Consider the following 25,666-nt stretch of genomic DNA (forward strand, 5'->3'; position numbering starts at 1 on the left):
CAACCACTGGGGAAGCTTGGAATGTGACTCTGAGTACCAGGAAAACATGAATCGCTCTAACTTTCTTGTGGGCCTATTAGGCTTTCAAAATACTCAGAAGTTTTGGCAGCATTCTTGAAGGGACAAGGTCGCTAGCTGAGCAGCATCAGTTACTGCCTCGACCAGCAAAAGTCTCACTTGCTCCGGGAAATACAGGGAACGGGAGGTGATAGAGACTGGCTTGGCCCATAGTCATGTTCCTCGTTGCAAGTTGTACTGGTGTTATTTTTTGGTGCATCCCAAAGATCCACTTAGTCTCCAGCCTGCTTTCCCCTGGCTCTCTCCCTGTACAGAGTAGAGAATCCCAGATAATTCCTTTCTTTGCCTCTCTTGCCACTATGGACATTGGCTACAGAGGTCCAGGCTGAGAGTGAGAAAATGCTGGGCGGGGTCTCTATGAAATTTTCCTCTTTCCTACCCAGAAGTGACGGATGATCACTTTTTCCAGTGGTCAACTGATTTCTGGCCTGGGCTGGATGGGTCACCTGGAGCTGAAGTAGCCGTCTTGTGTCACAAGACAAAGGCCAGGAGAAAAACGGAGGTTGGTCCCCAAATCATTAAAATCCATGTTGGCAACTGTCTACCTCCAGTCTTTCTGTTGTTTGAGAAAATAAACCCCTCTCTGTTTAAGCCAGTGTGAATCCAGTTTTCTATTATTTGCAGCCAAATGGCCTTTCAGCAGATGCACCGCATGACCCGCTCAGCTGGGCGTTGAGACAGGTGTATATCACTGCGACAGTGCATAAGCTTTGTTGTGGCAAAGATAAACTTTGCACCATGTTACAAATTTGGTGGCTGTGTCTCGGTCTCAGCAGGGAACTGATGATACACTCAAACAGGTTAATTGAAGAGAGTTTAATGCCGGGGCCATTTACAAAGCTGTCTAGAGGGTCTAGGGAAACATCAAGAGCTTGATCAGTGCCCCAGGGCCACCAGCCAGGGGCTGAGACACCCCTAGGCTATAAGGACAAGAGAGTAACTGATTACCTGCTACCAGGGAGAGCTGCCAGGTGAAGAAGGGCCTGACGGTGGTGTAGCTTGAGGTAGCAGAACACTGCTAGCCTGTGGAGACCCAGCAGGAGGATATATTCCCCCCCGCCCTTCCCTCCTTCCTTCCCTCCAGTCTTGACAGCACTCACAGGAAGCCAGAGGGCAGAGGAGCCTGTGGATACACTCTGTATGGGGCAGCCTCCCAGGACACGGAGTGGGGGTGGGGGTCAATCTGGAGGGGCCAATGGGAGGTCTCTAGCTCAGGGGCTCCCTAAGGAAGGGTCTGAGGCATTGCAGGGAGCCACACTCTGCCGGTGGAGAACCACTGCTCAGCTATCCAAAAGCTCTCCTTAACCTTTGAGGGCTCTTTGATGTATGTCCTCTTTCTAAGAAGAAGTGGTCTCCAGGTTTCTGGGCAGTGACCCCCCCCCCCCTCCCCACCGGGCCTCCAGCTCTGGGCTTTGGAGGCCTTTTGTAGAAGCTGAGCATTTCTGGAACCCCTGTGGGGCTGGCTCCCTGGCACAATTCGGAATGTTAATTGGGCACCAGGAGTCTCCATGGAGTGTTCTGGAATCAAGTTGGTTTTTAAAGTGCTGTTATTATTTAAATGTCCTCAGGGGCTCAGGTCAACCTGGTTACCCAGGAAGTTTTAGAAGACAAGAAAGGAAGGAGAGCTCTGGACCCTGAATCAGGACCCCTGGCCAGTGCCTCACCTTCATGTTCTCATCTCATCCACGTGAAAAGACACACCCCAATGGTTCACAAGTGGGAGGGAAAGCTTAAGAAGGCAAGTGAGCCGCAGGCTGAGGCTGGTTTCTATGCTGCCACATGCCCTCCTCTTTCTCACTTAGAATCTCCATCTTACCAGGTAGCCACCGTAGCCTCCCTTATGGAGGAGGCTTGGAGAGGTTAAGGGACTTGCCCACAGCCGTAAAACTCCCATATGGCACCTCCAAGAGGAAAACCCAGGTCTCCTGATGGACGCCAAAGTCTGTCTTCTTAACCAGTCAGGCCCAGATCCAGTCTCCCGGAGGAGACTCCAGACACACATGCCAGAAACAGCTTTCAATGGAGGAGGGCATCCTTTGGGGTTTTTCTGGCCTGAACTGACCTTGACTTGGCTCCCAAAGGATTCAGCAAAAATCATAGTGATTGTAGCAAAGAATAGTCATTCAGAGCCTTTCTGAATCAGGCAGGCTTAGGTGGGCTGTTGAGAGCTTCCACTCTCAGCTATCTTGCCTATAAAATGGAGCTATAACCCTCTTATGTTGGAATCCCGCAGGAGCCAACCTTGGGGAAAGGATCCTGTTCATTTGGCTAGGTGATCCCGGTGGAGTGATGTGAGGTGGAGGCGGGGGGTGGGGGGTGAGATACGGAGGGAAGGCAGGCATGCTGAGTGTGTTATCAAGCAATGATCACATTGGGCCACCAGAGCTTAATTCCATTGGGATTTAGCCCACTTGGGGGCCCATGAAGACCCCACCCAGGGGGTTAGCCCACTAAAGGAGCAGAGGAGCTGGGTACTGATCCTCCCACATCCTTCCCTCACCGGTGGGGTTGCTCTAAGGTGGGCTTGTTAATCCCCGGGCCCTTCCAGCCTGCGGGTGAGTGAGCAGACTCCTTTGACACGGAGACCCTGGGAGCTGGTGGTCCATGTTGGGCCTCACTGTCCGTGAGGGGACAGGTGGAGGGCACTACCGTTGTCTCCCACACACAGCCCAGTGAGCCGTTCTGAGGAGGCAGTAAAACAGTGCCTGGCACCTAGTACGTGCTCATTAAACGGTGCCCAGCCTTATTACTCTGATCATCCTCGCCATCACCACTGCTCTGACTGCTACTGACTCACAGCAAATTGAGCAGCCATTTAGTGCTTGTTCTTTGTCTCCTGCCAGCGATTTTTGACATCAAAGTGTTTCGTGTCGGCCAAGCGTTTTATTTCCCCTAGGGACCATCCACTGGGCAGAAAGCTCTGAGCTCCTGGCTCAGGGCATGCGAATTCTAGCCAGGTGTGTTTCCCAAGCACAGGAAAGAATTCGCCTTGTGGGAGGAAATTGGGCCTGGCCAGGTTCATGGGGCTGAGCTCTGTTCTCTCCAACTCTTGAGAGAAAAGCAGAGAGCACCGGCCCTCTCCCTTCCAGAGCCAGGCCAGCCTGTTTTCCCTCCAGCTGGCGGCCCCCCGTGCCACTGTGCCCAGCCGGACCTGCGTGCAGCTGTCTCCTGAGAGGGCCGTTTGCTCTCCTGTCTTGCCCCGAAGGCCCTGTCGCAGAGAAAGGCCTGCTTTGAAGCTACTCGAGGGTGGAGTTATTCCTTCTGCTTGCCCTCCTTCCTTCCTTTGTATTTTTGGCTGCTTCCTCTTGCTACCCTCCACCCCCAACCATCCTGTTTCTTTGTGGTCTTTTCTCCTCCGGGATCCTTGGGAAGGAGTAGCCTTTAGATTGGGACTATTGCCACATCTTTTCCCCCTTAGGAGCCCTGGCCACGTCTGGAGTGGGTTGAGGGGGGCTTTTCTCCCCTTCTTTCTTTTGGGTCTGCTCCATCCTGTGTGCGCTTTGATCTTCAACTGATGCCGACAAGTGGACAGGCCCACCCACCGATCCCATTTAGTGGGGCTGAAAAGACACGTTTTCATGTTCTCGGGGGCCACTGCCTTTGCGGCTTGCAGAAGAGAAGGAGGCCGGCTGGCATGGGAGCCGCTTGAACCTCGAAAACTGAGAGCTGGCAGTGCCAGCTGGCTTATTACTGGTAGTTGGTATGTGGCTTTGCTGCCCACTGAGGGTTGGAGGCAAGGCAGGGAGGTGACGTGGCAGCAGGTGAAATAGGATATATCACCAAGAAAACATAGCAGGCTCTCTCAGGAGAGACTCCTAAGGGCTGCCGTCCAGAAGCTTCTCCAGCATTTACCACTCTGGAGGAAATGCAAATGAGAAAATAAACCAGCGGGACAGCGCGATTCAAATCTATTACTAACTGACCTTCCAGTCTTGAATAAAACATCGAGTCCTGTGCCAGAACTTTTTGACTTCTAAACTGGTTAAAATGATACCTGCCCCACTGAGTTGGGGAGCTCATGGCATCAGGCCTTGGCTGCACGAAAAGAACCTCCCTAACCTAGTGGGTCATAACAACAACGGCTTATGGAGCCCACGATTCTGGGTTCAGCTAGGCAGTTCCTCGGTTTTGGCTAGATTCACTCATGCACCAGGGGTCAGGGCCGGTCAGCTAGGGGCTGGTCTAGGCTGGCCCAGCTGAGACAGTCTCTGTCCATGGGTCTGTCATTCTCTAGCAGGCTAGCCCCAGGGCTCTGTGGAATACAAGACAGAAAGCCCAAGCAGACAGCCTCTTGAAGCGTAGACTTAGGCAGGTCACATCCTCACTGCTGCTGCATTATTTTGGTCATAGCAAGTGACAAGGCTAACCCAGCTTCAAGGGGCAGAGAGATGGACTCCATCTCTTAATGGGAGAGGCTGCAAAATCACACTGCAAAGGGATGTGGATACAGGGAGGGAGATAGTTTGGGCCCTTTTCGCCAGTGATCTGCTACACCCATGAAATAATAGATTTGAAGTCACTCGGATGTGCATAAATACCTCACAGGGCAAAGAAACAGGCCAAAGACAGAAAATCAGTTTAATTCCACCCCGCAGAGGGGTGCACTGCTGTTACGTGGGTCTGCATAATCCCGTCAGGTTCTAAGCTCATGTAATGGTGTTTTGGCTGAGTAGGAAGCAGACTTTGAATGACCAGGTGAAAAGAATTAGATGAGAATTCTTTCTCTGGTGGTCTGTTTGCAACCTTTGAAAAATCCAAGTCTTCTGTCTTTTCCACCTTTGGGCTTGAAATATACTGATAGGCCTGATGAATTTTGATAGCTCCAAGGGTGGTCTGGTTTCAGGGACCCTCCTCACAGGGGATGGAGTATGGTGTCATAAACCAGATGTCTCTCTCAAAGAGAGAAGGGGTTCTGGGTACTGTGTGGTTAAGGCCAGCACCTGCCCCAGCTCATGCTGGCATGTGCGTTTTCTGGAGGAAAGAGACCATAACTGTCACCTGAAGAGGAGCTTTCTCTAAACGAATGCTTTGAGGGCTGAAGCCACCTTGTGGTGTGACCTTTCCAAGTGAGTGTAACACAGAGAACATTCCATTTATTTCTCCCAGGTGATGGTGGGAATTGCTAGCTACCCAGGGGCTGGTGCCAGTAGAGGTTTGGGACTCTGGAGGGTGGTGGCTTTTCAGCTCCACCAGCACCGGCAGTGAGAGCAAATTTTCACTGCAAAAGGTACTCCAAGGCCGCAAAATCTCCCAGACTTCTAGCCCCATCGTGACTGCACCTCATGCATACACACAGGGAGCCCACCCGGACCCCCAGAAATGTCTGCCAAGCATCGTCCTCACGGGCAATCTCCTAGTGTGTATATTTCTCCTCTGCTTTTGCCAGCTCTGAACATTTTCATTAAAAAAATAATAATAATAAAAAACAAACCCAAATTCCGCATGGTTTTAAGTGAAATCTCTTTATGCATACCTACATGGAAGCTGAAGTGTCCAGAAGCAGAAGCCATTCAGGCCCAGAAACAATTTAGAAGACAAATGATAGCAGCCACACGGTGGGACATTGCCAGCCGACTGCCGTCCTGCTCAAGAGGGTCATTCAGTCCGCACACGTTTTAATACTCACTTGGGAGAGTCCTCGCCTCTTCCTCTCCAATTACCCCGCATGGGTACCCAGCACTGCACTGGCCGCGGCCTGTCGGACCCGCTCGTTAATGACTCGGCGCCGCACTTGTACCAGCAGGAGGTGTGCCTTGGCAGTCGGTCCGTCCCTGCTGCAGACTGCCCAGCTGGGTGGCCCGCCGGGCTGCTTTGTTTTTGTTTATGTTGGCTCTGTTTCAACGCGGCCCACAGATGTGGTCAAAGTGGGGAGGGATGGGGGAAGAAGGGAGCCAATCATTGCTGATAGAATTCTATCTGACTAGAACTTTCTGGGGGTGCGGGGTTGGGGTGGGTAGTGAGAAAAGCCAGGCTCCGTCTGAGCCCTTGCTGGCCTCTCTTCTGGGCCTTTCTCCATCCCACCCAGACAGCGGGGAGTGCGGGCCCTTGGGAGTGCTGGAGGAGCTCACCTAAGGAGCCCTGCCAAACTCAGTGGCAGTGGCTCCAATTTCCAGGCCACAGGGGGAACGGCTGGGCTCATTTGCCTCTTCCCCTCTTGGGGCTGTGTGGGAAGGGCTCAGCTCTAATGAGAGGAGACAGATGAGAGAAGGAGCTGGTTTGACAGAGAACGGGCTCCCCGTGGCTCGCTCAGACTTCTCACCTGTCAGGTGAAAAGGATCCCAATTAACCGCCTCAGCAATGCAGAGCCCGGCAGCCTCTGAGCCAGTCCTGTCACCTGCCTCCCAAAGTAGTGGAAGCAGGAGCAAGACCCTGGGGGCTGCAGGGGTGTGTGGGAGCAGCCAGTCCCAGTTTGCCCCTCACTGGGGTTTGCTGTCCTATGGTACATTATCCTGAATGCACAAAGCCTGGGACCCTGCCTGGAACTCACCGCTAGCTCATCTCTGGCCCCAGCAGGCTGGGGGGGGGGGCGTGAAAGAGTTAGGGGCTCCCCTCCCTCAATTAGCTACCACCTGCCCCTGAATGGGCTGGCTCCCATTCCTTCTGAGGTTTTCCTCCCTGCTGTGTCTCTTCCACAGGGAGCCACACCAGGCCCTGCCCCTGGCTGCATCTGCGAAATGTAAATAGTTGCTAAAGTTATTTAGTGTGTCCTCACGTCTCCTTTATGTCACTGGTGTTCCCTAGGCAACCACTGCCGGAATGCAGGCAACTTGGGGAGGATCTGCACACAGGAATAGGAAATGCCTCTTGCTCACTTCTTGTTTGGGGACATCTTGGAGTGGGCTTCTTGCACTGGGAGTTACCAGGCTCGTTTCTTATTTGAAAAGAGGGCAGCAAAGGAAATATCACTGAACTGCCCCTGGAAGTCGACGAGGTGGAGACTTAAGGTCCCTTTGCTGAATTCTCTGGAGTGCATGAAAAGGGTGACAGGGAGAACCCCTCTAACTGGTTGATGCCCGTCCACCAAAACCCTCTCGTGGGAGGAGCCGTAGTTGTAGTGAAAGAGAGGGTGCTGACATTTCTTTCTGAAGACCCTATGTACATACACACATTGAACCATTAGGTTGTACACCTACAACAAATGCAATGTTATATGTCAATTATATCTCAACAACAACAAGACTATATGGACTAGCTAACTTTCTTTTTAATTATTGAAGTATAATTGACATGCAGTGTTATATTAGTTGCAGGTGTACAACATATCCATTCGACAATTCTATACATTAATGTATATAATAAGTGTAGTCACCATCTGTCACTGTACAATGGTATTCCAACATTATTGGCCATATTCCCTATGCTGCTCTTTTTCATCTCCATGACTGATGTGTCTTATAACTATAAGTGTATATCTCTCTTTTTTTTTTAAAAGATTTTATTTATTTATTCATGACAGACACAGAGAGAGAGAGGCAGAGACACAGGCAGAGGGAGAAGCAGGCTCCATGCAGGGAGCCCAACGGGAGACTCAATCCCGGGTCTCCAAGATCACACCCCAGGCCGAAGGCGGCGCTAAACTGCTGGGCCACTGGGGCTGCCCTGTAAGTGTATATCTCTTAATGCTCTTCATCTGTTTCATACAACCCCCAACCCCTTCCCTCTGGGAACCACCAGTTTGTTCTCCGTATTTTAAGAGTCTGGGGCTCTTTTGTTTGTTTATTTATTTAAAAGATTTTGTTTTTTATTCATGAGAGACACAGAGGGAGAAGCAGGCTCCCTATAGTCAGCCTGATGCAGGACTCAATCCCAGGACCCTGGGATCATGACCTGAGCCAAAGGCAGACGTTCAACTGCTGAGCCACCCTGGTGTCCCAAATGTTTTATTTTTAAAGCTTTTTTCTTCTTACATAAGCAAGACATTTCTTAGAAAAAATGAGAAAATATGGGTGATTATAGAAAAAATGATCAGTACTAACATTTTGATTATATGCATATTTTCGTATGAAATTTTTCAAACAAAAGAGGCACCCTTGCAATGTTTTCAAAGACTGTATGGGATAAACCTCACTCTATGTTGCTCACATGCATCTCCCTTGTATCAGATATGCACACTGCATAATACCTTAGCCCCAAACCCTGTGACTTTACACAGTGGTTCTCACATGCCTTTGGTTTCAGGACATTTTGACACTTTTAAAATCATTAGATACCTTGAAGAACTTTTGGTTATGCCAGCTGATCTGTCAATATTTACTATATTGGAGATGAAAACAGAAAATTGTAAATCAAGACTACGCAAGCAAATATTCCCCTAGCCATCATGGTGATGATGTCATTACATACCATGTGGCCTCTAGAAGACTCATGAGAGAATGAGAGCAAAAGGCAAATAATGTTTTCATAGTTTTACAAAAGGAGTTTTGACCTTGTGGTGCCTCTAATAGGGTTGGAGACTTTCACTAGTCGCCAGACCACACTTTGAGAACGGCTGGATTTTAAAAATTAGTATTTACTATTGCTCTTGAGTCATCAGACTACCGGGATGGATCTTCAGGTCTCAGCTGGGTGCATTGATGTCTCTGCAATCATCTATGGCCAGTGGGGGGGTTCTGTGGGTATCGGCCAGCTTCACACATGTTGGGGGGGGGGTCAGCTGGTTAGGGGCTGGTTTAGGATGGCCTCAGTTGAGAGAGTTGGGTTCCCCCCTTGTGGTCTCTCTTCTCTAACAGCTAGCTTGGGCTTGTGCACATGGTGGTGGCAGAATTCTGAGTGACTAGAGAATGTTGAGCTGGAAAACACAGCCACCAATCCCAAGTAAGGATTCTTACACCAACCCCAGAAGAGAATACAGGCCTGGCCCACTGCATCTTCTGGAGGCTCAGAGTCACAAGGGAGGACTCAACACACAAGGCGCTGGTTAGAACAATGTTGTAATTCACACGCGGAAGAGATGCAGCGTAGTGTGTGTCAGTGTCCCATGGTCACAGGACCTTTCCAATAGCCAGTGCAGGGTGATGTACTGCATACACCTCTCTTGTGCCACAGGCAAAGATCTCATTCCCTTTCCACAGGAGGGGGAGGGCAGATCTACTGGTGAACTGGCCAAGTGCCATAAGGTGCATTTGCTTCCACAAGTCACAGAATGGGTGCTTTTCCAACAGAGTGGGAGAAAGGGAGCGGTGAGGGAGAGAGAGAGAGAGAGAGAGAGAGAGAGAGAGAGAAGCAGGAGAGCTCAGCATCTCTTAAGACTTAAGCTCAGAACAAGCACTTTGTCACATTCTCTGTGTTCTGTTGACCAAAGTGAGTCACTTGGTCAGAGAGTATAAAATGGACCCCATCCCTGGGATGTGAGCTGCTGCGAAGTCACTTTGCAAAAGGCTGGCATAGAGAAAAGAGAATAATTGTGGCTATTTTTGCAATCAATCTACCACATACTTCATATTTGTTCAATGACCACATTATTTTCTATTGAATGGACATGCTATAATTTACTCTAGCCCCAACTGCTGGACATTGAGGTTGATTTTAATTTTCTCCTCATATAAATGAAGGCTGGAACAAGCATCCTGCTGCATTCATCTGTCTCTTAGCATAAATTCCTAGAGGGGACATGGCAGCGACAAAAAGTATAAGCGTAGCTAAGGTTCTTGTTATTGTTGTTGGGGTTTTGTTTTGTTGGGGTTTTTTGTTAGGGTTCTGGATACACACTGCCAAATCTCTCTTCAGGGGCCTTCCACTGGTCGGTGCTGCCCCAGCAAGGAAGGAGGAGCCTGCCCACTGAGGCTGGTTTCTGCTGGGGTGTCTGTGTGAGCCTGGGCACGTGAGGTCACTCACTAAACATGGTTCTTTATATCCGGTGTGGATGAGGGCTGAGGTCTTCAGTGGTGAACTCGGCTGAGGATAGAGCAGCTCCACCTTCCTCCCCAGAAGAACCACAGCTGGAAGACGTGGAAGAGACCTGAGGTAGCCTCCTCCCAGCCTGCGGATTCTGGGTTTATCTAAGTGTGCTACATTCTTTTCTAGCCCCTCGTTGGCCTTAATTAGTTACTCATTAGAGATTCAAGATGTGCCTCTTCCCAAGAGAAAAAGAACAGGTTTTTTTCTTTTGTTTTCTTTTAGACAATCAAGAACAATGCAGGGGGTAATCATTCAGGAACAGAGCCCGGAGCCCCCAGGGAAAAGAGCCTTCTCTGGGTGCTAGGCCGTGAGGCTCTGCATAGGGACCAGCTGACTCTGGGCAACCCCGCAGATCTGCAGTACTCTTCTGCTAGCCTTACCTCTTCTCCCCGCACCACCACCCCATGGCCTCCTGTGCTCATCATCAGCTAACTCGAAATGCTTACTTCGTAAGGCCTGTGTGAGTCTCACCAATGCCCCCACATGCCTCCTTGGCCTTATGTTTCTACCAAGTCACGTTCTTTACGGTTTTCATGAGGAAACCCTGACAAATGGCCCCCACTTCTGGGCTTCTGCCGTTCTCTCAGTGAGAAATCCCGTTCCCTACCCTCTGTCCAGTCCATTCTTCTTCTAGCTAATTCATAAATGCTTTTCAAAATCCAGCCTATGCTAATTCAAAGGGCTTACGTTTGAATTTGGGTTTACCTTTGAGTCTGGTCTACCTTTGGGTCTGCCTTTGAGCCCTGGGTTGAGGCTCTCAGGCCCTCAACAGACTCCTCTAGTGATCACAGTTGTGGCTGAGCTATGGGAGCCCTTGTTCTTGCTATTTCCTGGCTGTGTGACATTCAGCAAGTCACCCAACCTCTCTGAGCTCATTTTCCTCTTCTCTAAAATGAGGTTGATACCAGGCTTATATGTCATTCCTGGTTGCTCTGATGGTCAAAGGAATTGTTAGAAGTACATGCTATTTTATTTTATTTTTTTAGGATTTAATTTTTTTATTCATAAAAGACAGAGAGAGAGAGAGAGAGAGAGAGAGGCAGAGACACAGGCAGAGGGAGAAGAAGACTCCCTGCGGGGAGCCAGATGGAGGACTCGATCCCAGGACCCTGGAATCATGGCCTAAGCCAAAGGCAGATGCTCAACCATGGAACCACCCAGGGGCCCCAGTACATGCTATTTTAGTTGCTACAAATGTAAAACAATATTGTTATTTAAAAAAAGACCCACCATGGGTTCCCCTACAAAGCGGAGGATGAGACAAGGGTTACATGTAGACAGTTTATTTTGAAGAAGTGATTCTTGCAGAAAAGGCGTGGGGAGGGGGTGGCAAAGGGGAGGCCTCCAGGCTAGGCAGGTAGGTCGATCCATGCATGACTGCTGTGGGCACGGGAGCCTCCCAGAATGTGGAGCACATGGCAGCAGCATCCACTCAAGACACACAAGACGGGAGTATTTGTTCCCCCCATGGATTATGACTACTCTTAAATGTTTGCACTTAAATGCTTACCAGGGGCCACATGGCTGAGCGGGACCCTGGGGGACCTATCGTGCCCGGGGCAGAGAAGCCCTGCAGACCCTGAGAGACAGCCACGCAGCCGAAGCACGGCCCCACCAGTTGCCACCGCTGGGGACAGGACAACGTCATGGGTGGCCAGAGTGGGCGATGGCACGGAAACGGTAACACCGGGGATGAAACTGCCCCTGTCACAGCTGAGTCTCCACTTCTGAGCATGCTGACGGGCACAGACAGTAAACCAACGGTAAGTGAGGGATGGAGAGAGCATCTCTTGTTGAACTTGCTCATGGTGCGCCACCTCTGGTCACGGTGGCCAGAGGTTCTCCTTCCATGGGGCTTGCATGCCCCTCAGGGGCCTGGGTGGAGAAGGTGAGCTGCCTCCAGCATGAGGCTGGTTGAGTAAACCTCAGGCAAAGCGTTGGGTTGCACAAGGATTTTCCAGTTATGTCCTCCAGGGACCGAGTGGGGTGGGGTGAGCTGGATGTGCCAGGAAACAGTCCTTCCTCTCCCATCCTTCTGTCTACACTGTGCCGTTTCATCTGAACCTAATTCCTGCAAGTCATCTGAAACAGCATTTGCCAGATGTGTTCCACGAATTTGAGCCCCAGCCCCGCCTCACCTTCACCCAGAGCAGCTCCACTTTCACTCCTTTGATACGTTGAAGATTGCCCATGGATCAGCTGGGACTTGGATGCAAGCAAGAGAAACTCACTTCTCTAACGCAAGAGAAAAGGAGTTTATTGGAGGTGGATGCCAACCAGAGATCTGTGGGCAAAGAAGTTTGGGAACCAGTGAGTGGAGCAAAGTGAAGCAGATCTGTCTATTGTAGGACTTCCCAGAATCTTCAGTACGCCAGTGCGTGTCTCCGGTATATAATTTGCAAATGTTCCAAACGTATTTCTTCAATGCCAGGATGTGCTGATTGTAAGATGTCTCAGCAGTTCAATAACAGCTTTTCCAGGATTCAAAACAAAAAGGGAAAACTATCACATGGGGCACACACATTGATTGTAAGAAGCATCCTGGTTTCATAACATTCTTTGTTTGTTTTTAGGCAATGTCTACAGAGTCCTTCCTGTGTGCCAGGCACTATTTTAAGAGCTTTTATCTAAATTGACTGTCCTACCTTTGGAGGTTGGCGTGGAGCTGGGGGTGGCTGGAGAATTCTAGTCAGAGTGCTCCTGCAGGGTGACTGGCCACGGGCCCCACTTGTGAGCTCTGAACATATTTCCATCTTGGGCAGAAGCCAGTGATGGAGCCTGTCAGAGACACTGAGGCAGACCCTTTCCTGGGGGATGAAGGACTCTTCTAACAGTTGATGTTAACTCAAGAGCTCCTCAAAATTTTGCCAAAACTTTCTTCGAACTGCACAGTCATCTAAGGCTTTTTTTTCTTCCCCTTTCTTTTATGGCAGGAATGAGTCTGCCCCAAGGCCTCCCAATGTTCCCAGCCACCCCCCACTTCTCCCCATACTCTCCTACAGGTCATTCCCCCAGAACATGGCCAGCAAATCCCATCTTATCATGGCATCGGCTTCTGTTGGATCTTTTATTTCATCTCCAATTTATAATAGTGAAGCTGAAACCCAGCATGGTTACATAACTTGTCCAAGGTCACACCTCTTGGAAGGGCTAGAGCCGGTCACCAGACCCAGGCATATCAGAGCACGAACTCATAACCACTTCCCTGTACAACCTCTCATTTCAGAGTAATATGTACAAAAACTAAAAAGAAAAATGTGTCCTAGGGTCCAGAAAATGAAGCATTTGTTCATGTGACTCATTTTCTGTAGAATATCTTGTAGGACTGAGAATTAGGGAGCTAGCTGCACCATGGGAATGCTTTAGCGAAGCACCAATGTCATTCTGATTGAAGGTGTCATGGGGTAGGTGTGTCTGCACGGACCAGCTCGCAGCGGTGGACAGGAAGAGCAGAGAGAGCAATGAGCCAGCTGCCCGAGTGGAGCCCTCCGAGGCTATCCTGTCGTTGCTGTTTCCTATGACCTCCAGAAGTGTAGCAGAGACCACGCCATACACCTGATCCCTACATGGCCCCTTGGCTTGATTCTGTTGTTTCCTTGCCTCTCAGATTCTGGGTGGCCTGTTGCTGTGGTGTGGCAGAGAGGGCACAGCCCCAAGGAGATAGGAGGCTGGACTGTACCACCACCACTTGGCAAGTCAGTGGACCCCTCTTGCTTCACTCCCCTTATTTGTGCAAAAAAGATGGGGCCAGATCAGGAGTTTCCAGCCAAGCTCTCTGGGGCTCCAGTGGCGGTGTGGAGGTAAGAACCACCGATGAGAGGGGTATGAGATGGAGGAGCCCCTGCCCACTGTGGTGCATCTCAACAGAACATCTCCACTTTTATTCACTTTAATTTTTAAAAAATAATTAATTTATTTATTTACTTTGGGGGGAGGGGCAGAGGGAGAGGAAAAAGCAGGCTCCCCACTGAGCAGGAAGCCCAATGCAGAACTCGATCCCAGGACCCCGAAATCATGACCTGAGCTGAAGGCAGACACTTAACTGACTGAGCCACCCAGGCACCCCTTATTCAATTTATATATTGGGATTCTATGAGTGTCTGTAATCATTAGTAGTTGCAAACTACAGAAATGGACTCTCCTAACAGAAGAGCAAGGAAATTGTAAAAGGATATTAGAGCCAGGGACTGTGTTCAAATATTCATCCAGAGGCTAGTTAGGGAGAAATAGTACAAGAGACCCAAAAGGGCTGCATTGTCAAGACGCCACCATCTTGAAGACCACCATCCAACCAGTCTCCTGGCCTTTGGTTTCTGGGTCAAGACTGAGTCCAGAAGAAGCCATTCAGTAGGCCAAGCTTGCCTCTGGGGCAGAAAGGGGGACATGGCTCATTGGAATTCCAAAGTGGGCAATAGTCAAAAGAAGGTCTAAAAGCCCTTCCAACCAAGACCCCACAAATAGGCACAAGGTGTTTACTAAGAAGGAGACGAGGTTCTCTAGGAAGAAGGAGTGGGTGTTCGCCCAAAGAACAAATGCCCACTATATGCATTAATTTTTGTTTGTAGGGCAGTTCCACAGTTAACCTGTTTAGAAGGCACTGGGCTAAGGGGTCCTTCCTGTATCAGAGATGTTCATCCTGTGTTCTAGCTGGGACATGAGAAAGTGGCAGTCTCTGGTTTCTTTTCTTTTCTTTCTTTCAGATTTGATTTTTTTATTTGACTGAGACAGAGAGAGAGAACAAGCAGGGTGAGCTGCAGGCAGAGGGAGAGGGAGAAGCAGGCTCCCCGTTGAGCAGGGAGCTCATCTCAGGACCCTGGGATCATGACCTCAGCTGAAGGCAGACATTTTTTTTTAAAGATTGTATTTATTTATTCATGAGAGACAGAGAGAGAGAGAGAGAGAGAGAGAGAGAGAGAGAAAGGCAGAGACACAGGCACAGGGAGAAGCAGGCTTCATGCAGGAAGCCTGATGTGGGACTTGATCCCGGGTCTCCAGGATCAAGCCCTGGGTTGAAGGCAGCACTAAACTGCTGAGCCACCTGCGCTGCCCAAGGCAGAGGCTTTTAACCATCTGAGCCACTCAGGTGCCCCAAGTCTCTGGTTTCTTTCTTTTTATTTTTTTAAAAGATTTTATTTATTTATTCATGAGAGACAGAGAGAGAGAGGCAGAGACATAGGCAGAGGCAGAAGTAGGCTCCATGCAGGAAGCCCTGATATGGGACTCGATCCCGGGACTCCAGGATCATGCCCTGGGCCGAAGGCAGATGCTTAACCGCTGAGCCACCCAAGCACCCCAAGTCTCTGGTTTCTTAACCACAGAACTGAAAGCCTCACTTTTCTCATGACAGCTGGTGGGGAAAGGGCAGGAAGGCACCTGTCTTGGCTTGGGTTCCCCAAGAAAGCAGAGCTGCAAGATGAAGGCTTGCACACACGTATTTTACTTTGGGGAATGTGAGAAGCAGGGTGTAGCTGAGACCAGGTGCTGTCAGCCGCCCCCCCCTCCCTGGGTGCACATAAGTACTGCAGCATCAGCTGGAGGCAAAGGTGGGTGAGGAGGAAGCAGGGCAGGGCCCCAGAGGTGTCCCATACGAAAACCCCTTTGCCACTTCCCCCTGTCCCATCCCTCTTTGGATGTGCACATGTGCCTGATGCCAGGGAAGAGGAGGCTCAGTGGGGTTGCAAGTCTGTAAAGAAGATTCCACCTTTGACTATCTGCACAGCACAGTTTGATGAACGATGTTCCACTGGGACCTCACACTGCTTTCCTGACATCTTTTTCTCCTAGTCTTCATATTGGTCAGAAGGTGCTACTTTTGCAGAAGGCACTCAGAGGAGGAAATCTGCATCCTGTTCACCCTACAAGCAGGCTCTGCCTCAAGCTCTGTAGCCAGGGCCTGCACTCCATGGGGACAGCGAGGGAGCCATCTATGGAGGTTTGAGCAGGTGAGGTGCCTGGGTTTTGCTCAGTATGCCCAGAGAAAGGGGGAGAAAGTTAGGTTGGAACCTGGTTTGGAGTGCAGCCAAGATCATGGCAGAGGAGAGTCTCGGGAGCTCTGTTGCTTGAACTCTGCAGTATCCAGGACCTCCAAGTGAGCATCACCAGAGGCCCGAGACGTTTTTACGAGGTATTTATTTATTTATTTATTTATTTTAGATATTTTCTTAATGATTTTTTTAAAAAATAGTTTTAATTTAAATTCCAGTTCATTACCATACAGTGTAATACTAGTTTCAGGTATACAATTGAGTTATTCAACACGCCCATACAACACCTGGTGCTCATCACAACAGGTGCACTCCTTAAGCCCCATCACCCGTTTGATCCATCCCTCCTGCCCTCCTCCTCTCTGGTAATCATCCATTTCTTCTCTATAGTTAAGGGTCTGTTTCTTGGCTTGCCTTCCCCTCCCTCTCTCTCTTTTTTTTTCCTTTGCTCACTTGTTTTGTTTCTTAAATTCCAGATATTATAGCAGCATTATCTCTAATAGCCTAATTATGGAAGCAGCTCAAGTATCCATCAATTGATGAATGGATAAAGAAGATGTGGATTATTACTCAGCCGTAAAAGAGAATGAAATCTTGCCATTTGCAACAACATGGGTGCAGCTAAAGAATATTATGCTAAGTGAAATCAGTCGGAGAAAGAGAAATACCATATGAGTTTTTAGAGTCCACCTGCCTCTGGATCTCCAAGTGGAGATGAAAGGTCAGACTGTCCCTTAAGCCATGACCTCTCACCATCCTGAGGTCCGAATCCCTGTGCTCTGACCCTGCACTAAAGAGATTGCTATTGATACAGTTTTATATTGATACAGTTTAGACTATTAAGTAGTCATTAATAACCAATTTCACTTACCCACATTTATCAGGTCCCAGGCACCGTGCTAAAGCTTAACCTACCTTCTCTCATTTTTCCCTATTTAATTCCCCACTCACCTTTCAGATCTTAACTGTCCCTCCTTAGGGACATCTTTCTCAACTCCAGTGCCTCTGCTCCCCTAGTCCTCAATTACATGGTCTACTTGGACCACAAACCTTCCCTTTGAGGCACTTACCTCAGTTGACATTTTGGTTTCTTTTTGCCTTTGTTAAATTAATGTCTGTCTCCCACAGGAGAAGAGAACTCAATGCTACACACTCACTGCCATGTCCCACACCAAGCACAGGGTCCGGCATAAATAAAATTTCAATAGAATACTTATTGAAGGGGATTCCCAGGTGGCTCAGTGGTTTAGCACCTGCCTTCTGCCCAGGGCATGATCCTGGAGTCCTGGGATCGATTCCTACATCAGGCTCCCTGCATGGAGCCTGCTTCTCCCTCTGTGCCTCTCTCCCTCTCTCTTTCTCTCTCTCTCTCTCTCTCATGAATAAATAAATAAAATATATATTTTTAAAAAGAATATTGAATGAAAGGGTGATTGCATAGCCTTATCAGAACCCTGTAAGGTGGGTTTTACCCTGAGGCCCAGAGAGGTTACATGCTGGCTTGGGGTCACACAGCTAGTAAAGGAAGAGGTAGGTTTAAAGTGTGGGTCCATCTGGTTCCGAGACCAGGTCTTCACCATCACGCCCCACTGCCTTCCAGTGTCCAAGTGTGTTTTCTGTCTTCTCCTGCCCTGTCCTCTGTGGGAAAGGCAGAGGGGTCCTGCCCCCTTCTGTGGTCACCATGTTGCACTTCTGCCCCTGCCCCCTCGGGTCCTAGCATTCAATCCTGCGACCCCTCCAGCTGTGAATCTTGCCCTTTGCAAATGCCTTCCATACCGTCCGGCCGTCTCTTGGCTGCCAGCACGGCTCTCCATCTGCTGAGATGGCGTGGTGCCCGCTCACAAGATGGCACGCTATTTTTACCCAGCTTAGGTGCCAAGCCAGCCAGATGTTTTTCAGCAGCACGGGGAAGCTGAACATTGCTGGGGTGTGGAGGGAAGCTGCCAAATGTCAGCTCCTTGGGGGGGCTCTGGGACAAGCAAAGGGAAGGCTGTGCCTGGAAGCGGACATCCCCAGGAAGTTTCCAGGTGCTGGCACCTGGCTGGGGCTCCGGCCACGTCCTCTCCGTCGGCTGCTGGTGATGGGCACAGGCTGGGGCTGTGATGGGTCCACTCCAGGTGGGAAATGCCCCGGTCAGCACTCCCGGGAGGGCATGTGCTTCATCCCCCACCCTGGGGCCCAGGCAGTGATACCTGGGGACATCCCCTTCTGTGGCTTCCCTGCATGTTTGGAAAATTTCAGGTTTGGCCAGCTGCATGAGGAGGCTGCCAGAACTGGCCGAGTCCAGCCAGTTGTTGGGATTAGCTTTCCCTCAGAACAGAGGCAGAAGTCTAGTGGTCTTAATTTCTGCTCTCTCCTTCCTGGGAAAGGGGTGACCCCCTAGTTGAGGCATAGCTCCCCATAATAGCCTATTAGAAACAGCAGAGGGGATAGCTTAGCCCTGCTGGCCCTAGCTCCTGTTCTCCAAACATCTCCACTGCTCACCTGTGTGACCTTGAGCAAATCACAGCCTGAGCCTCATCTGTGAACCCTCCAAGGCCCCTCCCCTCCCGTAGTGGTCCCTAACTGTAGGGAATCACAGCTCTGCTGACCTTTTCCCGTGGCTAGCCAGTCTTGGGCCTCCAGAGGGAGGTGAGCAAACTCTCTTCCTCCCCTGCGGTGCATGCACATCTCTGCCCACGTGTGAATCCCATTTTCTCACCCTTGAGGAATCTTTTGCAATGCTCAAATCACCTATAAGAGGTTGTCTTCAAGTCCAGACTTCTGGACAAAAGGCCCATTTCTCGTGAGGGGCTTGGGGTCGTGTGGAGAGAGAAGGAATGTTTGCAGCTGTGGCCACAGAGCCCAGAAGAACCAACGTCATCTCTCCTTGTGGCCCGAAGGAACTCACTCATCTGGTGGTCCTGTGCCTGGTCTGAGAGAGGTCTGGACTGGTTAGGCCGCCAGGCCAGGGCTTCCAGAACTTGAATGTCCACCTGAGCCACCTGCTGGGTCTTTAAAAATGTAGATTCTGCTTCAGTCAGTCTGGAGTGAGCCTCTGCATTGATGAGGTAGGCAGATGAGGGGCCCCTAGAATGTCCACATCCTAATCCCTGGATCCTGTGACCATGTCGGGTAATGTGCAGAGGTGGATAAAGACTGTATTCAGCTGCCCTGGAGCTGGGAGATTATCCTGGACCATCCAGGTGGGCCTACAGGAGGTCCGAGGGATACAGTATGAGAAGCAATCAGCTGCTTCCGCTGGCCTTGGAAAGGGAGCAGGGAGTTTCGAGCTAAAGAACGCAAGCGTCTTCCAGAAGCTGGAGCAAGCAAGGAGGCGGATCCTCCCCTAGAGCCTCCAGGGGCCCAAAGCTGCACCAACACCTTGCTTCTAGCCCTGAGCGACCTGTTTCAGACTTCTGACCTCTGGAACTGTGAGGTAACACTTTTGTATTGTTTTTGAGCCACTAATGTTGTGGTGGTTTGTTACTGCTGAGTTTGCAGTTACTGCTGCAAACTCAGGCTGCGTTTCTGAGTAGCTCCCAGGTGATGCTGAGGCTTAAGACTGGCCAAGTGTGGCACTTCTATCTGGGTGACCTGGGTGACAACTTGAAGGTGGGAGAGAGCCATTTCTTCAGTGGCTTCCATGACAGCTTCTCATTATCCTGTTTTGTCTGTGTCTCCTTGTTCCTCCCTATGCAGAGATTATTTGAGGTCCCTTGGTTGTCTCTTGATATGGTCCAAGTTGGGGGTTTCCTGGTTTGTGAGCTCCGGCCCTCTAAGAGAGCTGAGATTACTGTAAGGGCCCCTCTACTCTTGTGAGTGCTGCCTGTTACTCAAATAAGTGAGGCCTCATGCAAATTGTATTTCTCAAATGTATGCAGGTGCCATGCATAGGACACCAGTGGTGGGTGGTGGTTTAGGAAAGAGGCTTTGCCCTTTGGCAAAGGGTTACACTGTATCAGGACCCAGCTGTCCCTGTATGAACTGGCTCCTCCTTCCTCCTGTGACCTGCCTTGCTCTTTTGTCCCCATCATATGTTAAGTAAGCTCCGGTCCCACTGGCTTCTTTCTGCCCTTGAACATGGGTCTTTCCTCCTTGGCATCTGTAGGCTTGCTCTTCATTCTCCCCCTTTGGGTTGATAGGTGCCTTCCCTGACCACTGTGAGCAAGCATGGCTCACTTGGTACTCTCCCTTACTGCTCTGGTACATTTTCTTTTAGTGTTTATTACAGTTTGTAGCTGCATATTTATTTGAAGAGCTTGCTTGTTTATCACCTGTCTTTCCCTCTGGATTGAGTTCAGCAAGGGGAGGGCCAGGGGCATTTTGTGTCCATCTGTACCAGATATACTCAGCACAGGTTCTATGTTTAATACATATTTAGGTGGGGAATGAATGAATAAATGAATGGGTATACATTTCAGCCCCCATAGAATTTCAGACTGTGTCCACTTGCCTTCATGCTTGAAGGCTCCACCTCGGGGTCTGTCACTGTCCCGTAGAGCACTGATCTTTGAATCCCTCTTGTAAATTAGAAGCCCCGTGGCTGACAAGCCTGGTCCTTGTTTTCCTTCACATATCTTTCTGCTTTTCGTCTCTCCTTCCCATCTCCATGGTTTATCTCTGCCACAAGGAGAATGAGCTTTGCAGCTCTCCTTTCAGTGTGATTGGCTGTCTGCTAAAGGGGGGGCGGGGGTGGAAAGATGTATGCTTGGTGCCTGGGCATGCTTTCTTCCATTGTCATCTCAAGTCAGTAGGGCTTTTGTATGGCATGAAGCTGAATACTAGTATTTACTTTTGTTTTATTCCCAGAGCTTGTCTGGTTCATGTGAGTCCTGACAGCTGCCGGAAGCACTCTGTTTCTGGTATTCCAGCTCATCTTGGTGGGAGAAGCATAGGCTGAGAACACAGGAGCTGACTGATTGTAATGGGCAGGGCTGCAGGCTAGACAGCAAGGAATAGTTCCCTACTGGCAGACTTGGTGATACGGGGACACGTTTCCCCAAGTTGCCAGGGAGCGGTTGTTTCTGGAGAAATCTGAGGGAGGGTTGACCCTGTTATTAGGGGCTGATTTGAACACAGTGGTGTCTGGAGGTGAACAATGGGCAAGATCCAGCCATAGCGAGCTGGGCTAATGGCTGACTTGCGTTTGCTCTCTAGATTTTATTATAGACATTTCCCACCATGAGTGTGAATTATTAAAAAACTCAAATCCTTATAGATGAAACAACTGAAAATCAGCGAGGTTAAGTAACTCATTCAAGGTCATACATCCAGACTGAATTCAAGTCTGACTCCAAATCTTTTGTATTCATACTTGGGAACCTGGAAAGTTCCTACTATGTTCCATAGTTATTTGTTTGTGTATGTCAATTCCTTAAGAGGGCTGCTTAGTTCTGGCTTAGGGAATCTGGGACCATTTCCTAGAGGAGGTTCAGTGTTTGGATGTGTGTACAAAGGGCTGGGTGGCACATATGTGAGTATTGTTTTCTCAGTATCCATCCTTCCTGCTTCCAGAAATAGTGCCTGATTTTTTTTTTTTTTTGACAGGGGGTAGGGAGCCCCACTGTCACCAATTCTCAGCCCTTATGGTCTGTCTGGGTAGATTCTAAGCTAGCTCCAAGAGTGGAATATCAGGCTTTGGTGCATCTTATCCTTCTGGTCACAGTTCAAGGATATATTCTAAGCAGGTCCAATCAAAGTAGAGCAAAAGATTTTTGAAAAGGCTGTCATTAAAGGATTTGGTTCTATCTAGCTGTATTTGAATGGGAGAGGAGGTGAAGCTGGTGCTGTGGTATAGCCATATTGCCATGAAGGCTGAACTGGAAAACAGATAGAATTGAATCCTAACATTCATGGCTCAAGACTCTTGATCTAGCCATGCCTGAAACTGCCATGCCTTTAAACTTTTCAGCTTAAATGTACCAATAAACCCTCTGTTTGTTTACTTAAACCTATGTGAGTCTGTTTTTCTGTCACTTGTAATGGAAAGAGCCATAGCTGATATGATAATATGAGGCTGGTGGAGTAGCATGAGTTGGGGAGAGCAGTAGGGAGAGAAACACATCATTAGCCAGAAAGTGCGGGCATGAAGAAGTCTCAGTGTCTCTGCAAGTTCACGATGTGTAACCAGCTGGAAAAATGAATAGGATATACTTTTCTTAGAGCTCCTCTGCCCTGCCCCACAAAAGGATGAAGACTATGAAACTGTTTGCCCAGAACATTACTGTCCCGGAGTATTAATGCATATTTCATTGGGGAAGGGGTTGTGTGCTCCAACAAATATGAGAAACACAGGAGCAAATAAAGAAGTAAAGGATGCGCTACCAGACTGAAGCCTTTAAAATGCTAACATGTATTGTGAGTCCCAAGGAGAGAGAAAGAGAGTGAGTGCGTGTTTCCAGAACTTATTTTTCTTGGAGCATCTCATGGGACCAGTGTTGCAAAGAATATGCTTTTGAAAACATTGGTTTAGAGGACAGTTCCTGTGCAGGCTTCAGAGAGGCCACTTTCCAGAATGAAAAGCTTGGCAAAGGCATGACTGTTTGTCTAGATGTGGGCAGGATGGGCCTCTATGAGGGAAAGGGAGGTAGCTCTTGATTCAAGGACCCCAGAAATACTGTTTGTCCTTAAATGGCCCTCTGGCCAGCCAACAACGGGACTGAAATTCCTATGAGTGGAGGCAAGATTTGGGTTTGGAGCAAATCTTCAAAAGATTCCTATTGAACTATAAATGCAGAGTGACTTGGCGGCAATATTTCATCTGCCTTCATTCATTCGTTTGACACCTACTTGCTGAGTACCTACTGTGTGCCACAGACTTCCAGGTACTAGGGATCCATCCAGTCAATCCAACAAATTCTTGTTCCTGTGGATCTTAAATTCTCGCAGATGAAGGCAGTCAAGTAAATATTATGTGATTATGGGCTGAAATAAATAGAGCTGGCTGAGAGGGACTCAGAGTGCCAAGGAGGGGATGTTTGATAGGACTGAAGGGGTGGGTGTCATTGAGAAAGACTTTTGGGCAGACACTTGAAGGAGGTGAGAGATGAGCTGTGAGGAATGTTCCAGAGAGTGAGAGCACCAGTGTGAGGGCTTCATGTTGGGAGCATGCCTGGCCTGTTGGAGATACAGCAAGGTGTTTAGTGCAGCTAGACAAGGTGGGCGAGAGAGAGTGGAGGTAATGCTGAGGAGGCAGGTGAGAACAGGTCGTGTAGCGCCTTGAGGACTCTGGCTTTCACTGAGTGGAATGCACCACGGTTGCCAGGTGTGAGCCAAAGTGGCACATGATCTGCCTTATGTTTCTAAAGGGTCGCTCTGGTTGCTGTGTTGAAACTCAGATGCAGAGGCCAAGGGTGAAAGTCGGGGACCAGGGAGAGGGTTGTGTGGTTCACCTGGACAGAGACATAGGTAGCTCAGCCCGGGGCGGTAGGTGAGTGAAGTCAGGGAGAAGCAGCTGGATGCTGGATGCATTTTGAGGGTGCAGTCCACAGGACATCCTGATAGATGGGAGGTGAGGATGGAGAAAGGGCAAGCTGAATCAAGGAGAACATTTGGTCCAAGCAACTGGAAGGATGAAGATGTCCTCAATGGGGATGGGGAGGGCAGCATTACATCTAGAAAAAAAAATTAAGCCAATGTTTAAAAATTGGGAGATCTCACATTTTTAAAAAACCACATTTCCAGCCACTCTTGAAAAATGGAAAGATCTGGCAAAATCGAACCCACCTTCTACCTGGCATCTATTGTTTAGCACTAGCTGGCAGCTCCTCCTTTAGCCGGGCAGGCACATTTGAGTTTCCTCAGCTGGATCCCCCACGTGGCTCCTTAGGGATTTGAGTGGGAGAACTTAAGGATGGGTAATAAGTAGCAGACTGGTTCTTAAACCTAAGAGCAGGTAAGAATCATCCAGAGGGCTCATTACAATGGCTCACTGGGCCTACCTGCAGGGCTTCTGATTTAGGAGGTCCAGGGTGCGGCCTGAGAACCTGAAATCCTTCCAAGCTCCCAGGCGATGCTGATGCTGCCAGTCCAGGGACCACACTTTGAGAAGCACTGAAGGAGCATGTCCTCCTCAAAGCACCCCTCCTCACATGATTGCAGATGAGGTTCTCCGAGGACCTGGGAGTGATCTGTGAGATGGATACATTTTGCTAGGGTTGGGGACAGGAGCAGTGGCTCTGGTGGGGGAGGTCTAATCAGCCAGGAGGTGCTTTGAGGACTGGGGCACTCCAGGATTTGTTAGGGTTGCTGAAGGCATACTTCGCTTGCTTTCTTTTGGCAAACACTGCCTCTTCTCGGTTGGGGTCACCAGCGATCACGGCAGAGAGTCCAAGGCCTGAAGGAGGACCAGGGAGGCCCTAGGAGGAGCCAGGGTCTCCAGAGAATCCAGGGGACAGATGAATTCCCTGCAGCCCGCCCAAACTGCTTGCATAAGCTTTCTTCTTCTTTATTTCAATTAGGCCCTAGGCTCATTATGCAGCCCCGGAGCTCATGCTTCTATAGCAAGAAGCAGAAATCAGATTTCCATCTGCTTCTCGAGCTTGGAGAGACCCCAGGGAGAAAACTGCGGCCACCACAGCACTGGCCTCCCAGTTACCCCAAGCACATGAGGCTGGAGAAGGTTCTGTAGTTTCTTCAAGCTGTTCAAGGTAAAGTTTGGGAATCTGGCCTGCGCTGGAGGGGCAGCAGTGTGAAAGCAGGATAAGCAACTTTTTCTTTTCTTCCTGACAAAGAAAATATTTCTCTGTACATCTGGTTTGCATTTTTCTTTAGGGTTCTGCCAGAAACAATTGTGAAAACAGAATGCAGCCCAAGATCGAAAGAATCTATCCATTCCTCTGGAATTCCCCATCTGTCCGGCTGGGCCCCATATTAAAATTTGAGTAATTCCTTAATGTGAAGTCACCAGGCTTTAAAAATACTGCAGGCAGGCTTTCGTTTGCTAGTGGTTTCTCACCTTCAAATGTTGGCCTCAGGCCCTCTGTCCCCCTAGAACATTCCCCATACCCCTGCCTGCCATAACTCCCCTGCCTATCATAATTCAACACGTTCATTTGTATGTCCAGTGTTTATCACACCCTTTCTCTGTGCTGAGCATTGGTAGGTCTTGGGGTCAGCGGTGAGCAGAACAGTTGCCACCCTTATGAAACTAAGTCTGTGGAGAGATAGGCCAATTAAAATTGGGTCATTAGTGATGGTTTCTATGAAGCAGTGCTTCTCTAGGATCTGTGGGGCAAGGACCTGTTATTTTTTATTTCTTCTCAACTAACAAGTGACACATGGTCCTACTTTCCATGATTTGTGTGTAGTTTGTACCCTGTGCATTTGGTAACACATGAGCCTGTCTAAATCCTGCTCAGGGACATGGGTCCACCCATCACTTGCTTGGAGGTCTTACAATAAAAGTTTCTAAACACTCAGATTCTATATGTTGGTATGGATGCATATGACCTGTCGAGGCCTATCACTGGTCTGCACTTTGAGTGGTGTTCCATTAAGGATGAGTGAGGGGTTAAAGAGACAAAAACAGATGCCTTATTTAGGTGGGGTGACTGATAGAGGACCCTTGGAGAAGTGAGACCTGAAAGATGAATAGAAATAACCAACCTGGGTCGGGACAGGGGAGTGAAGGAATCAGTGTTTATGAGTAAGAAACAGATTGTACCAAAGCCAGAGGAGGTGAAGAGTTGGCTTGTCAAGGAATGGAAAGACCCCGTTTGTGTGTG

The 25,666-nt window shown here is 49.3% G+C and overlaps 1 long non-coding RNA gene across 1 annotated transcript; it reads left to right on the forward strand.

The window, feature by feature from the left end:
- The first annotated feature begins 11,496 nt into the window (after positions 1–11,496).
- LOC111091433 lies at positions 11,497–16,385 on the forward strand. Its single transcript, XR_005374421.1, has 3 exons — positions 11,497–11,738; positions 13,583–13,775; positions 15,760–16,385. It is a non-coding gene; the product is annotated as an uncharacterized LOC111091433 (long non-coding RNA).
- The last annotated feature ends 9,281 nt before the right edge of the window (positions 16,386–25,666 follow it).

This window comes from Canis lupus, chromosome 20 (assembly GCF_011100685.1).
Source record: "Canis lupus familiaris isolate Mischka breed German Shepherd chromosome 20, alternate assembly UU_Cfam_GSD_1.0, whole genome shotgun sequence".
NCBI lineage: Eukaryota > Metazoa > Chordata > Mammalia > Carnivora > Canidae > Canis > Canis lupus.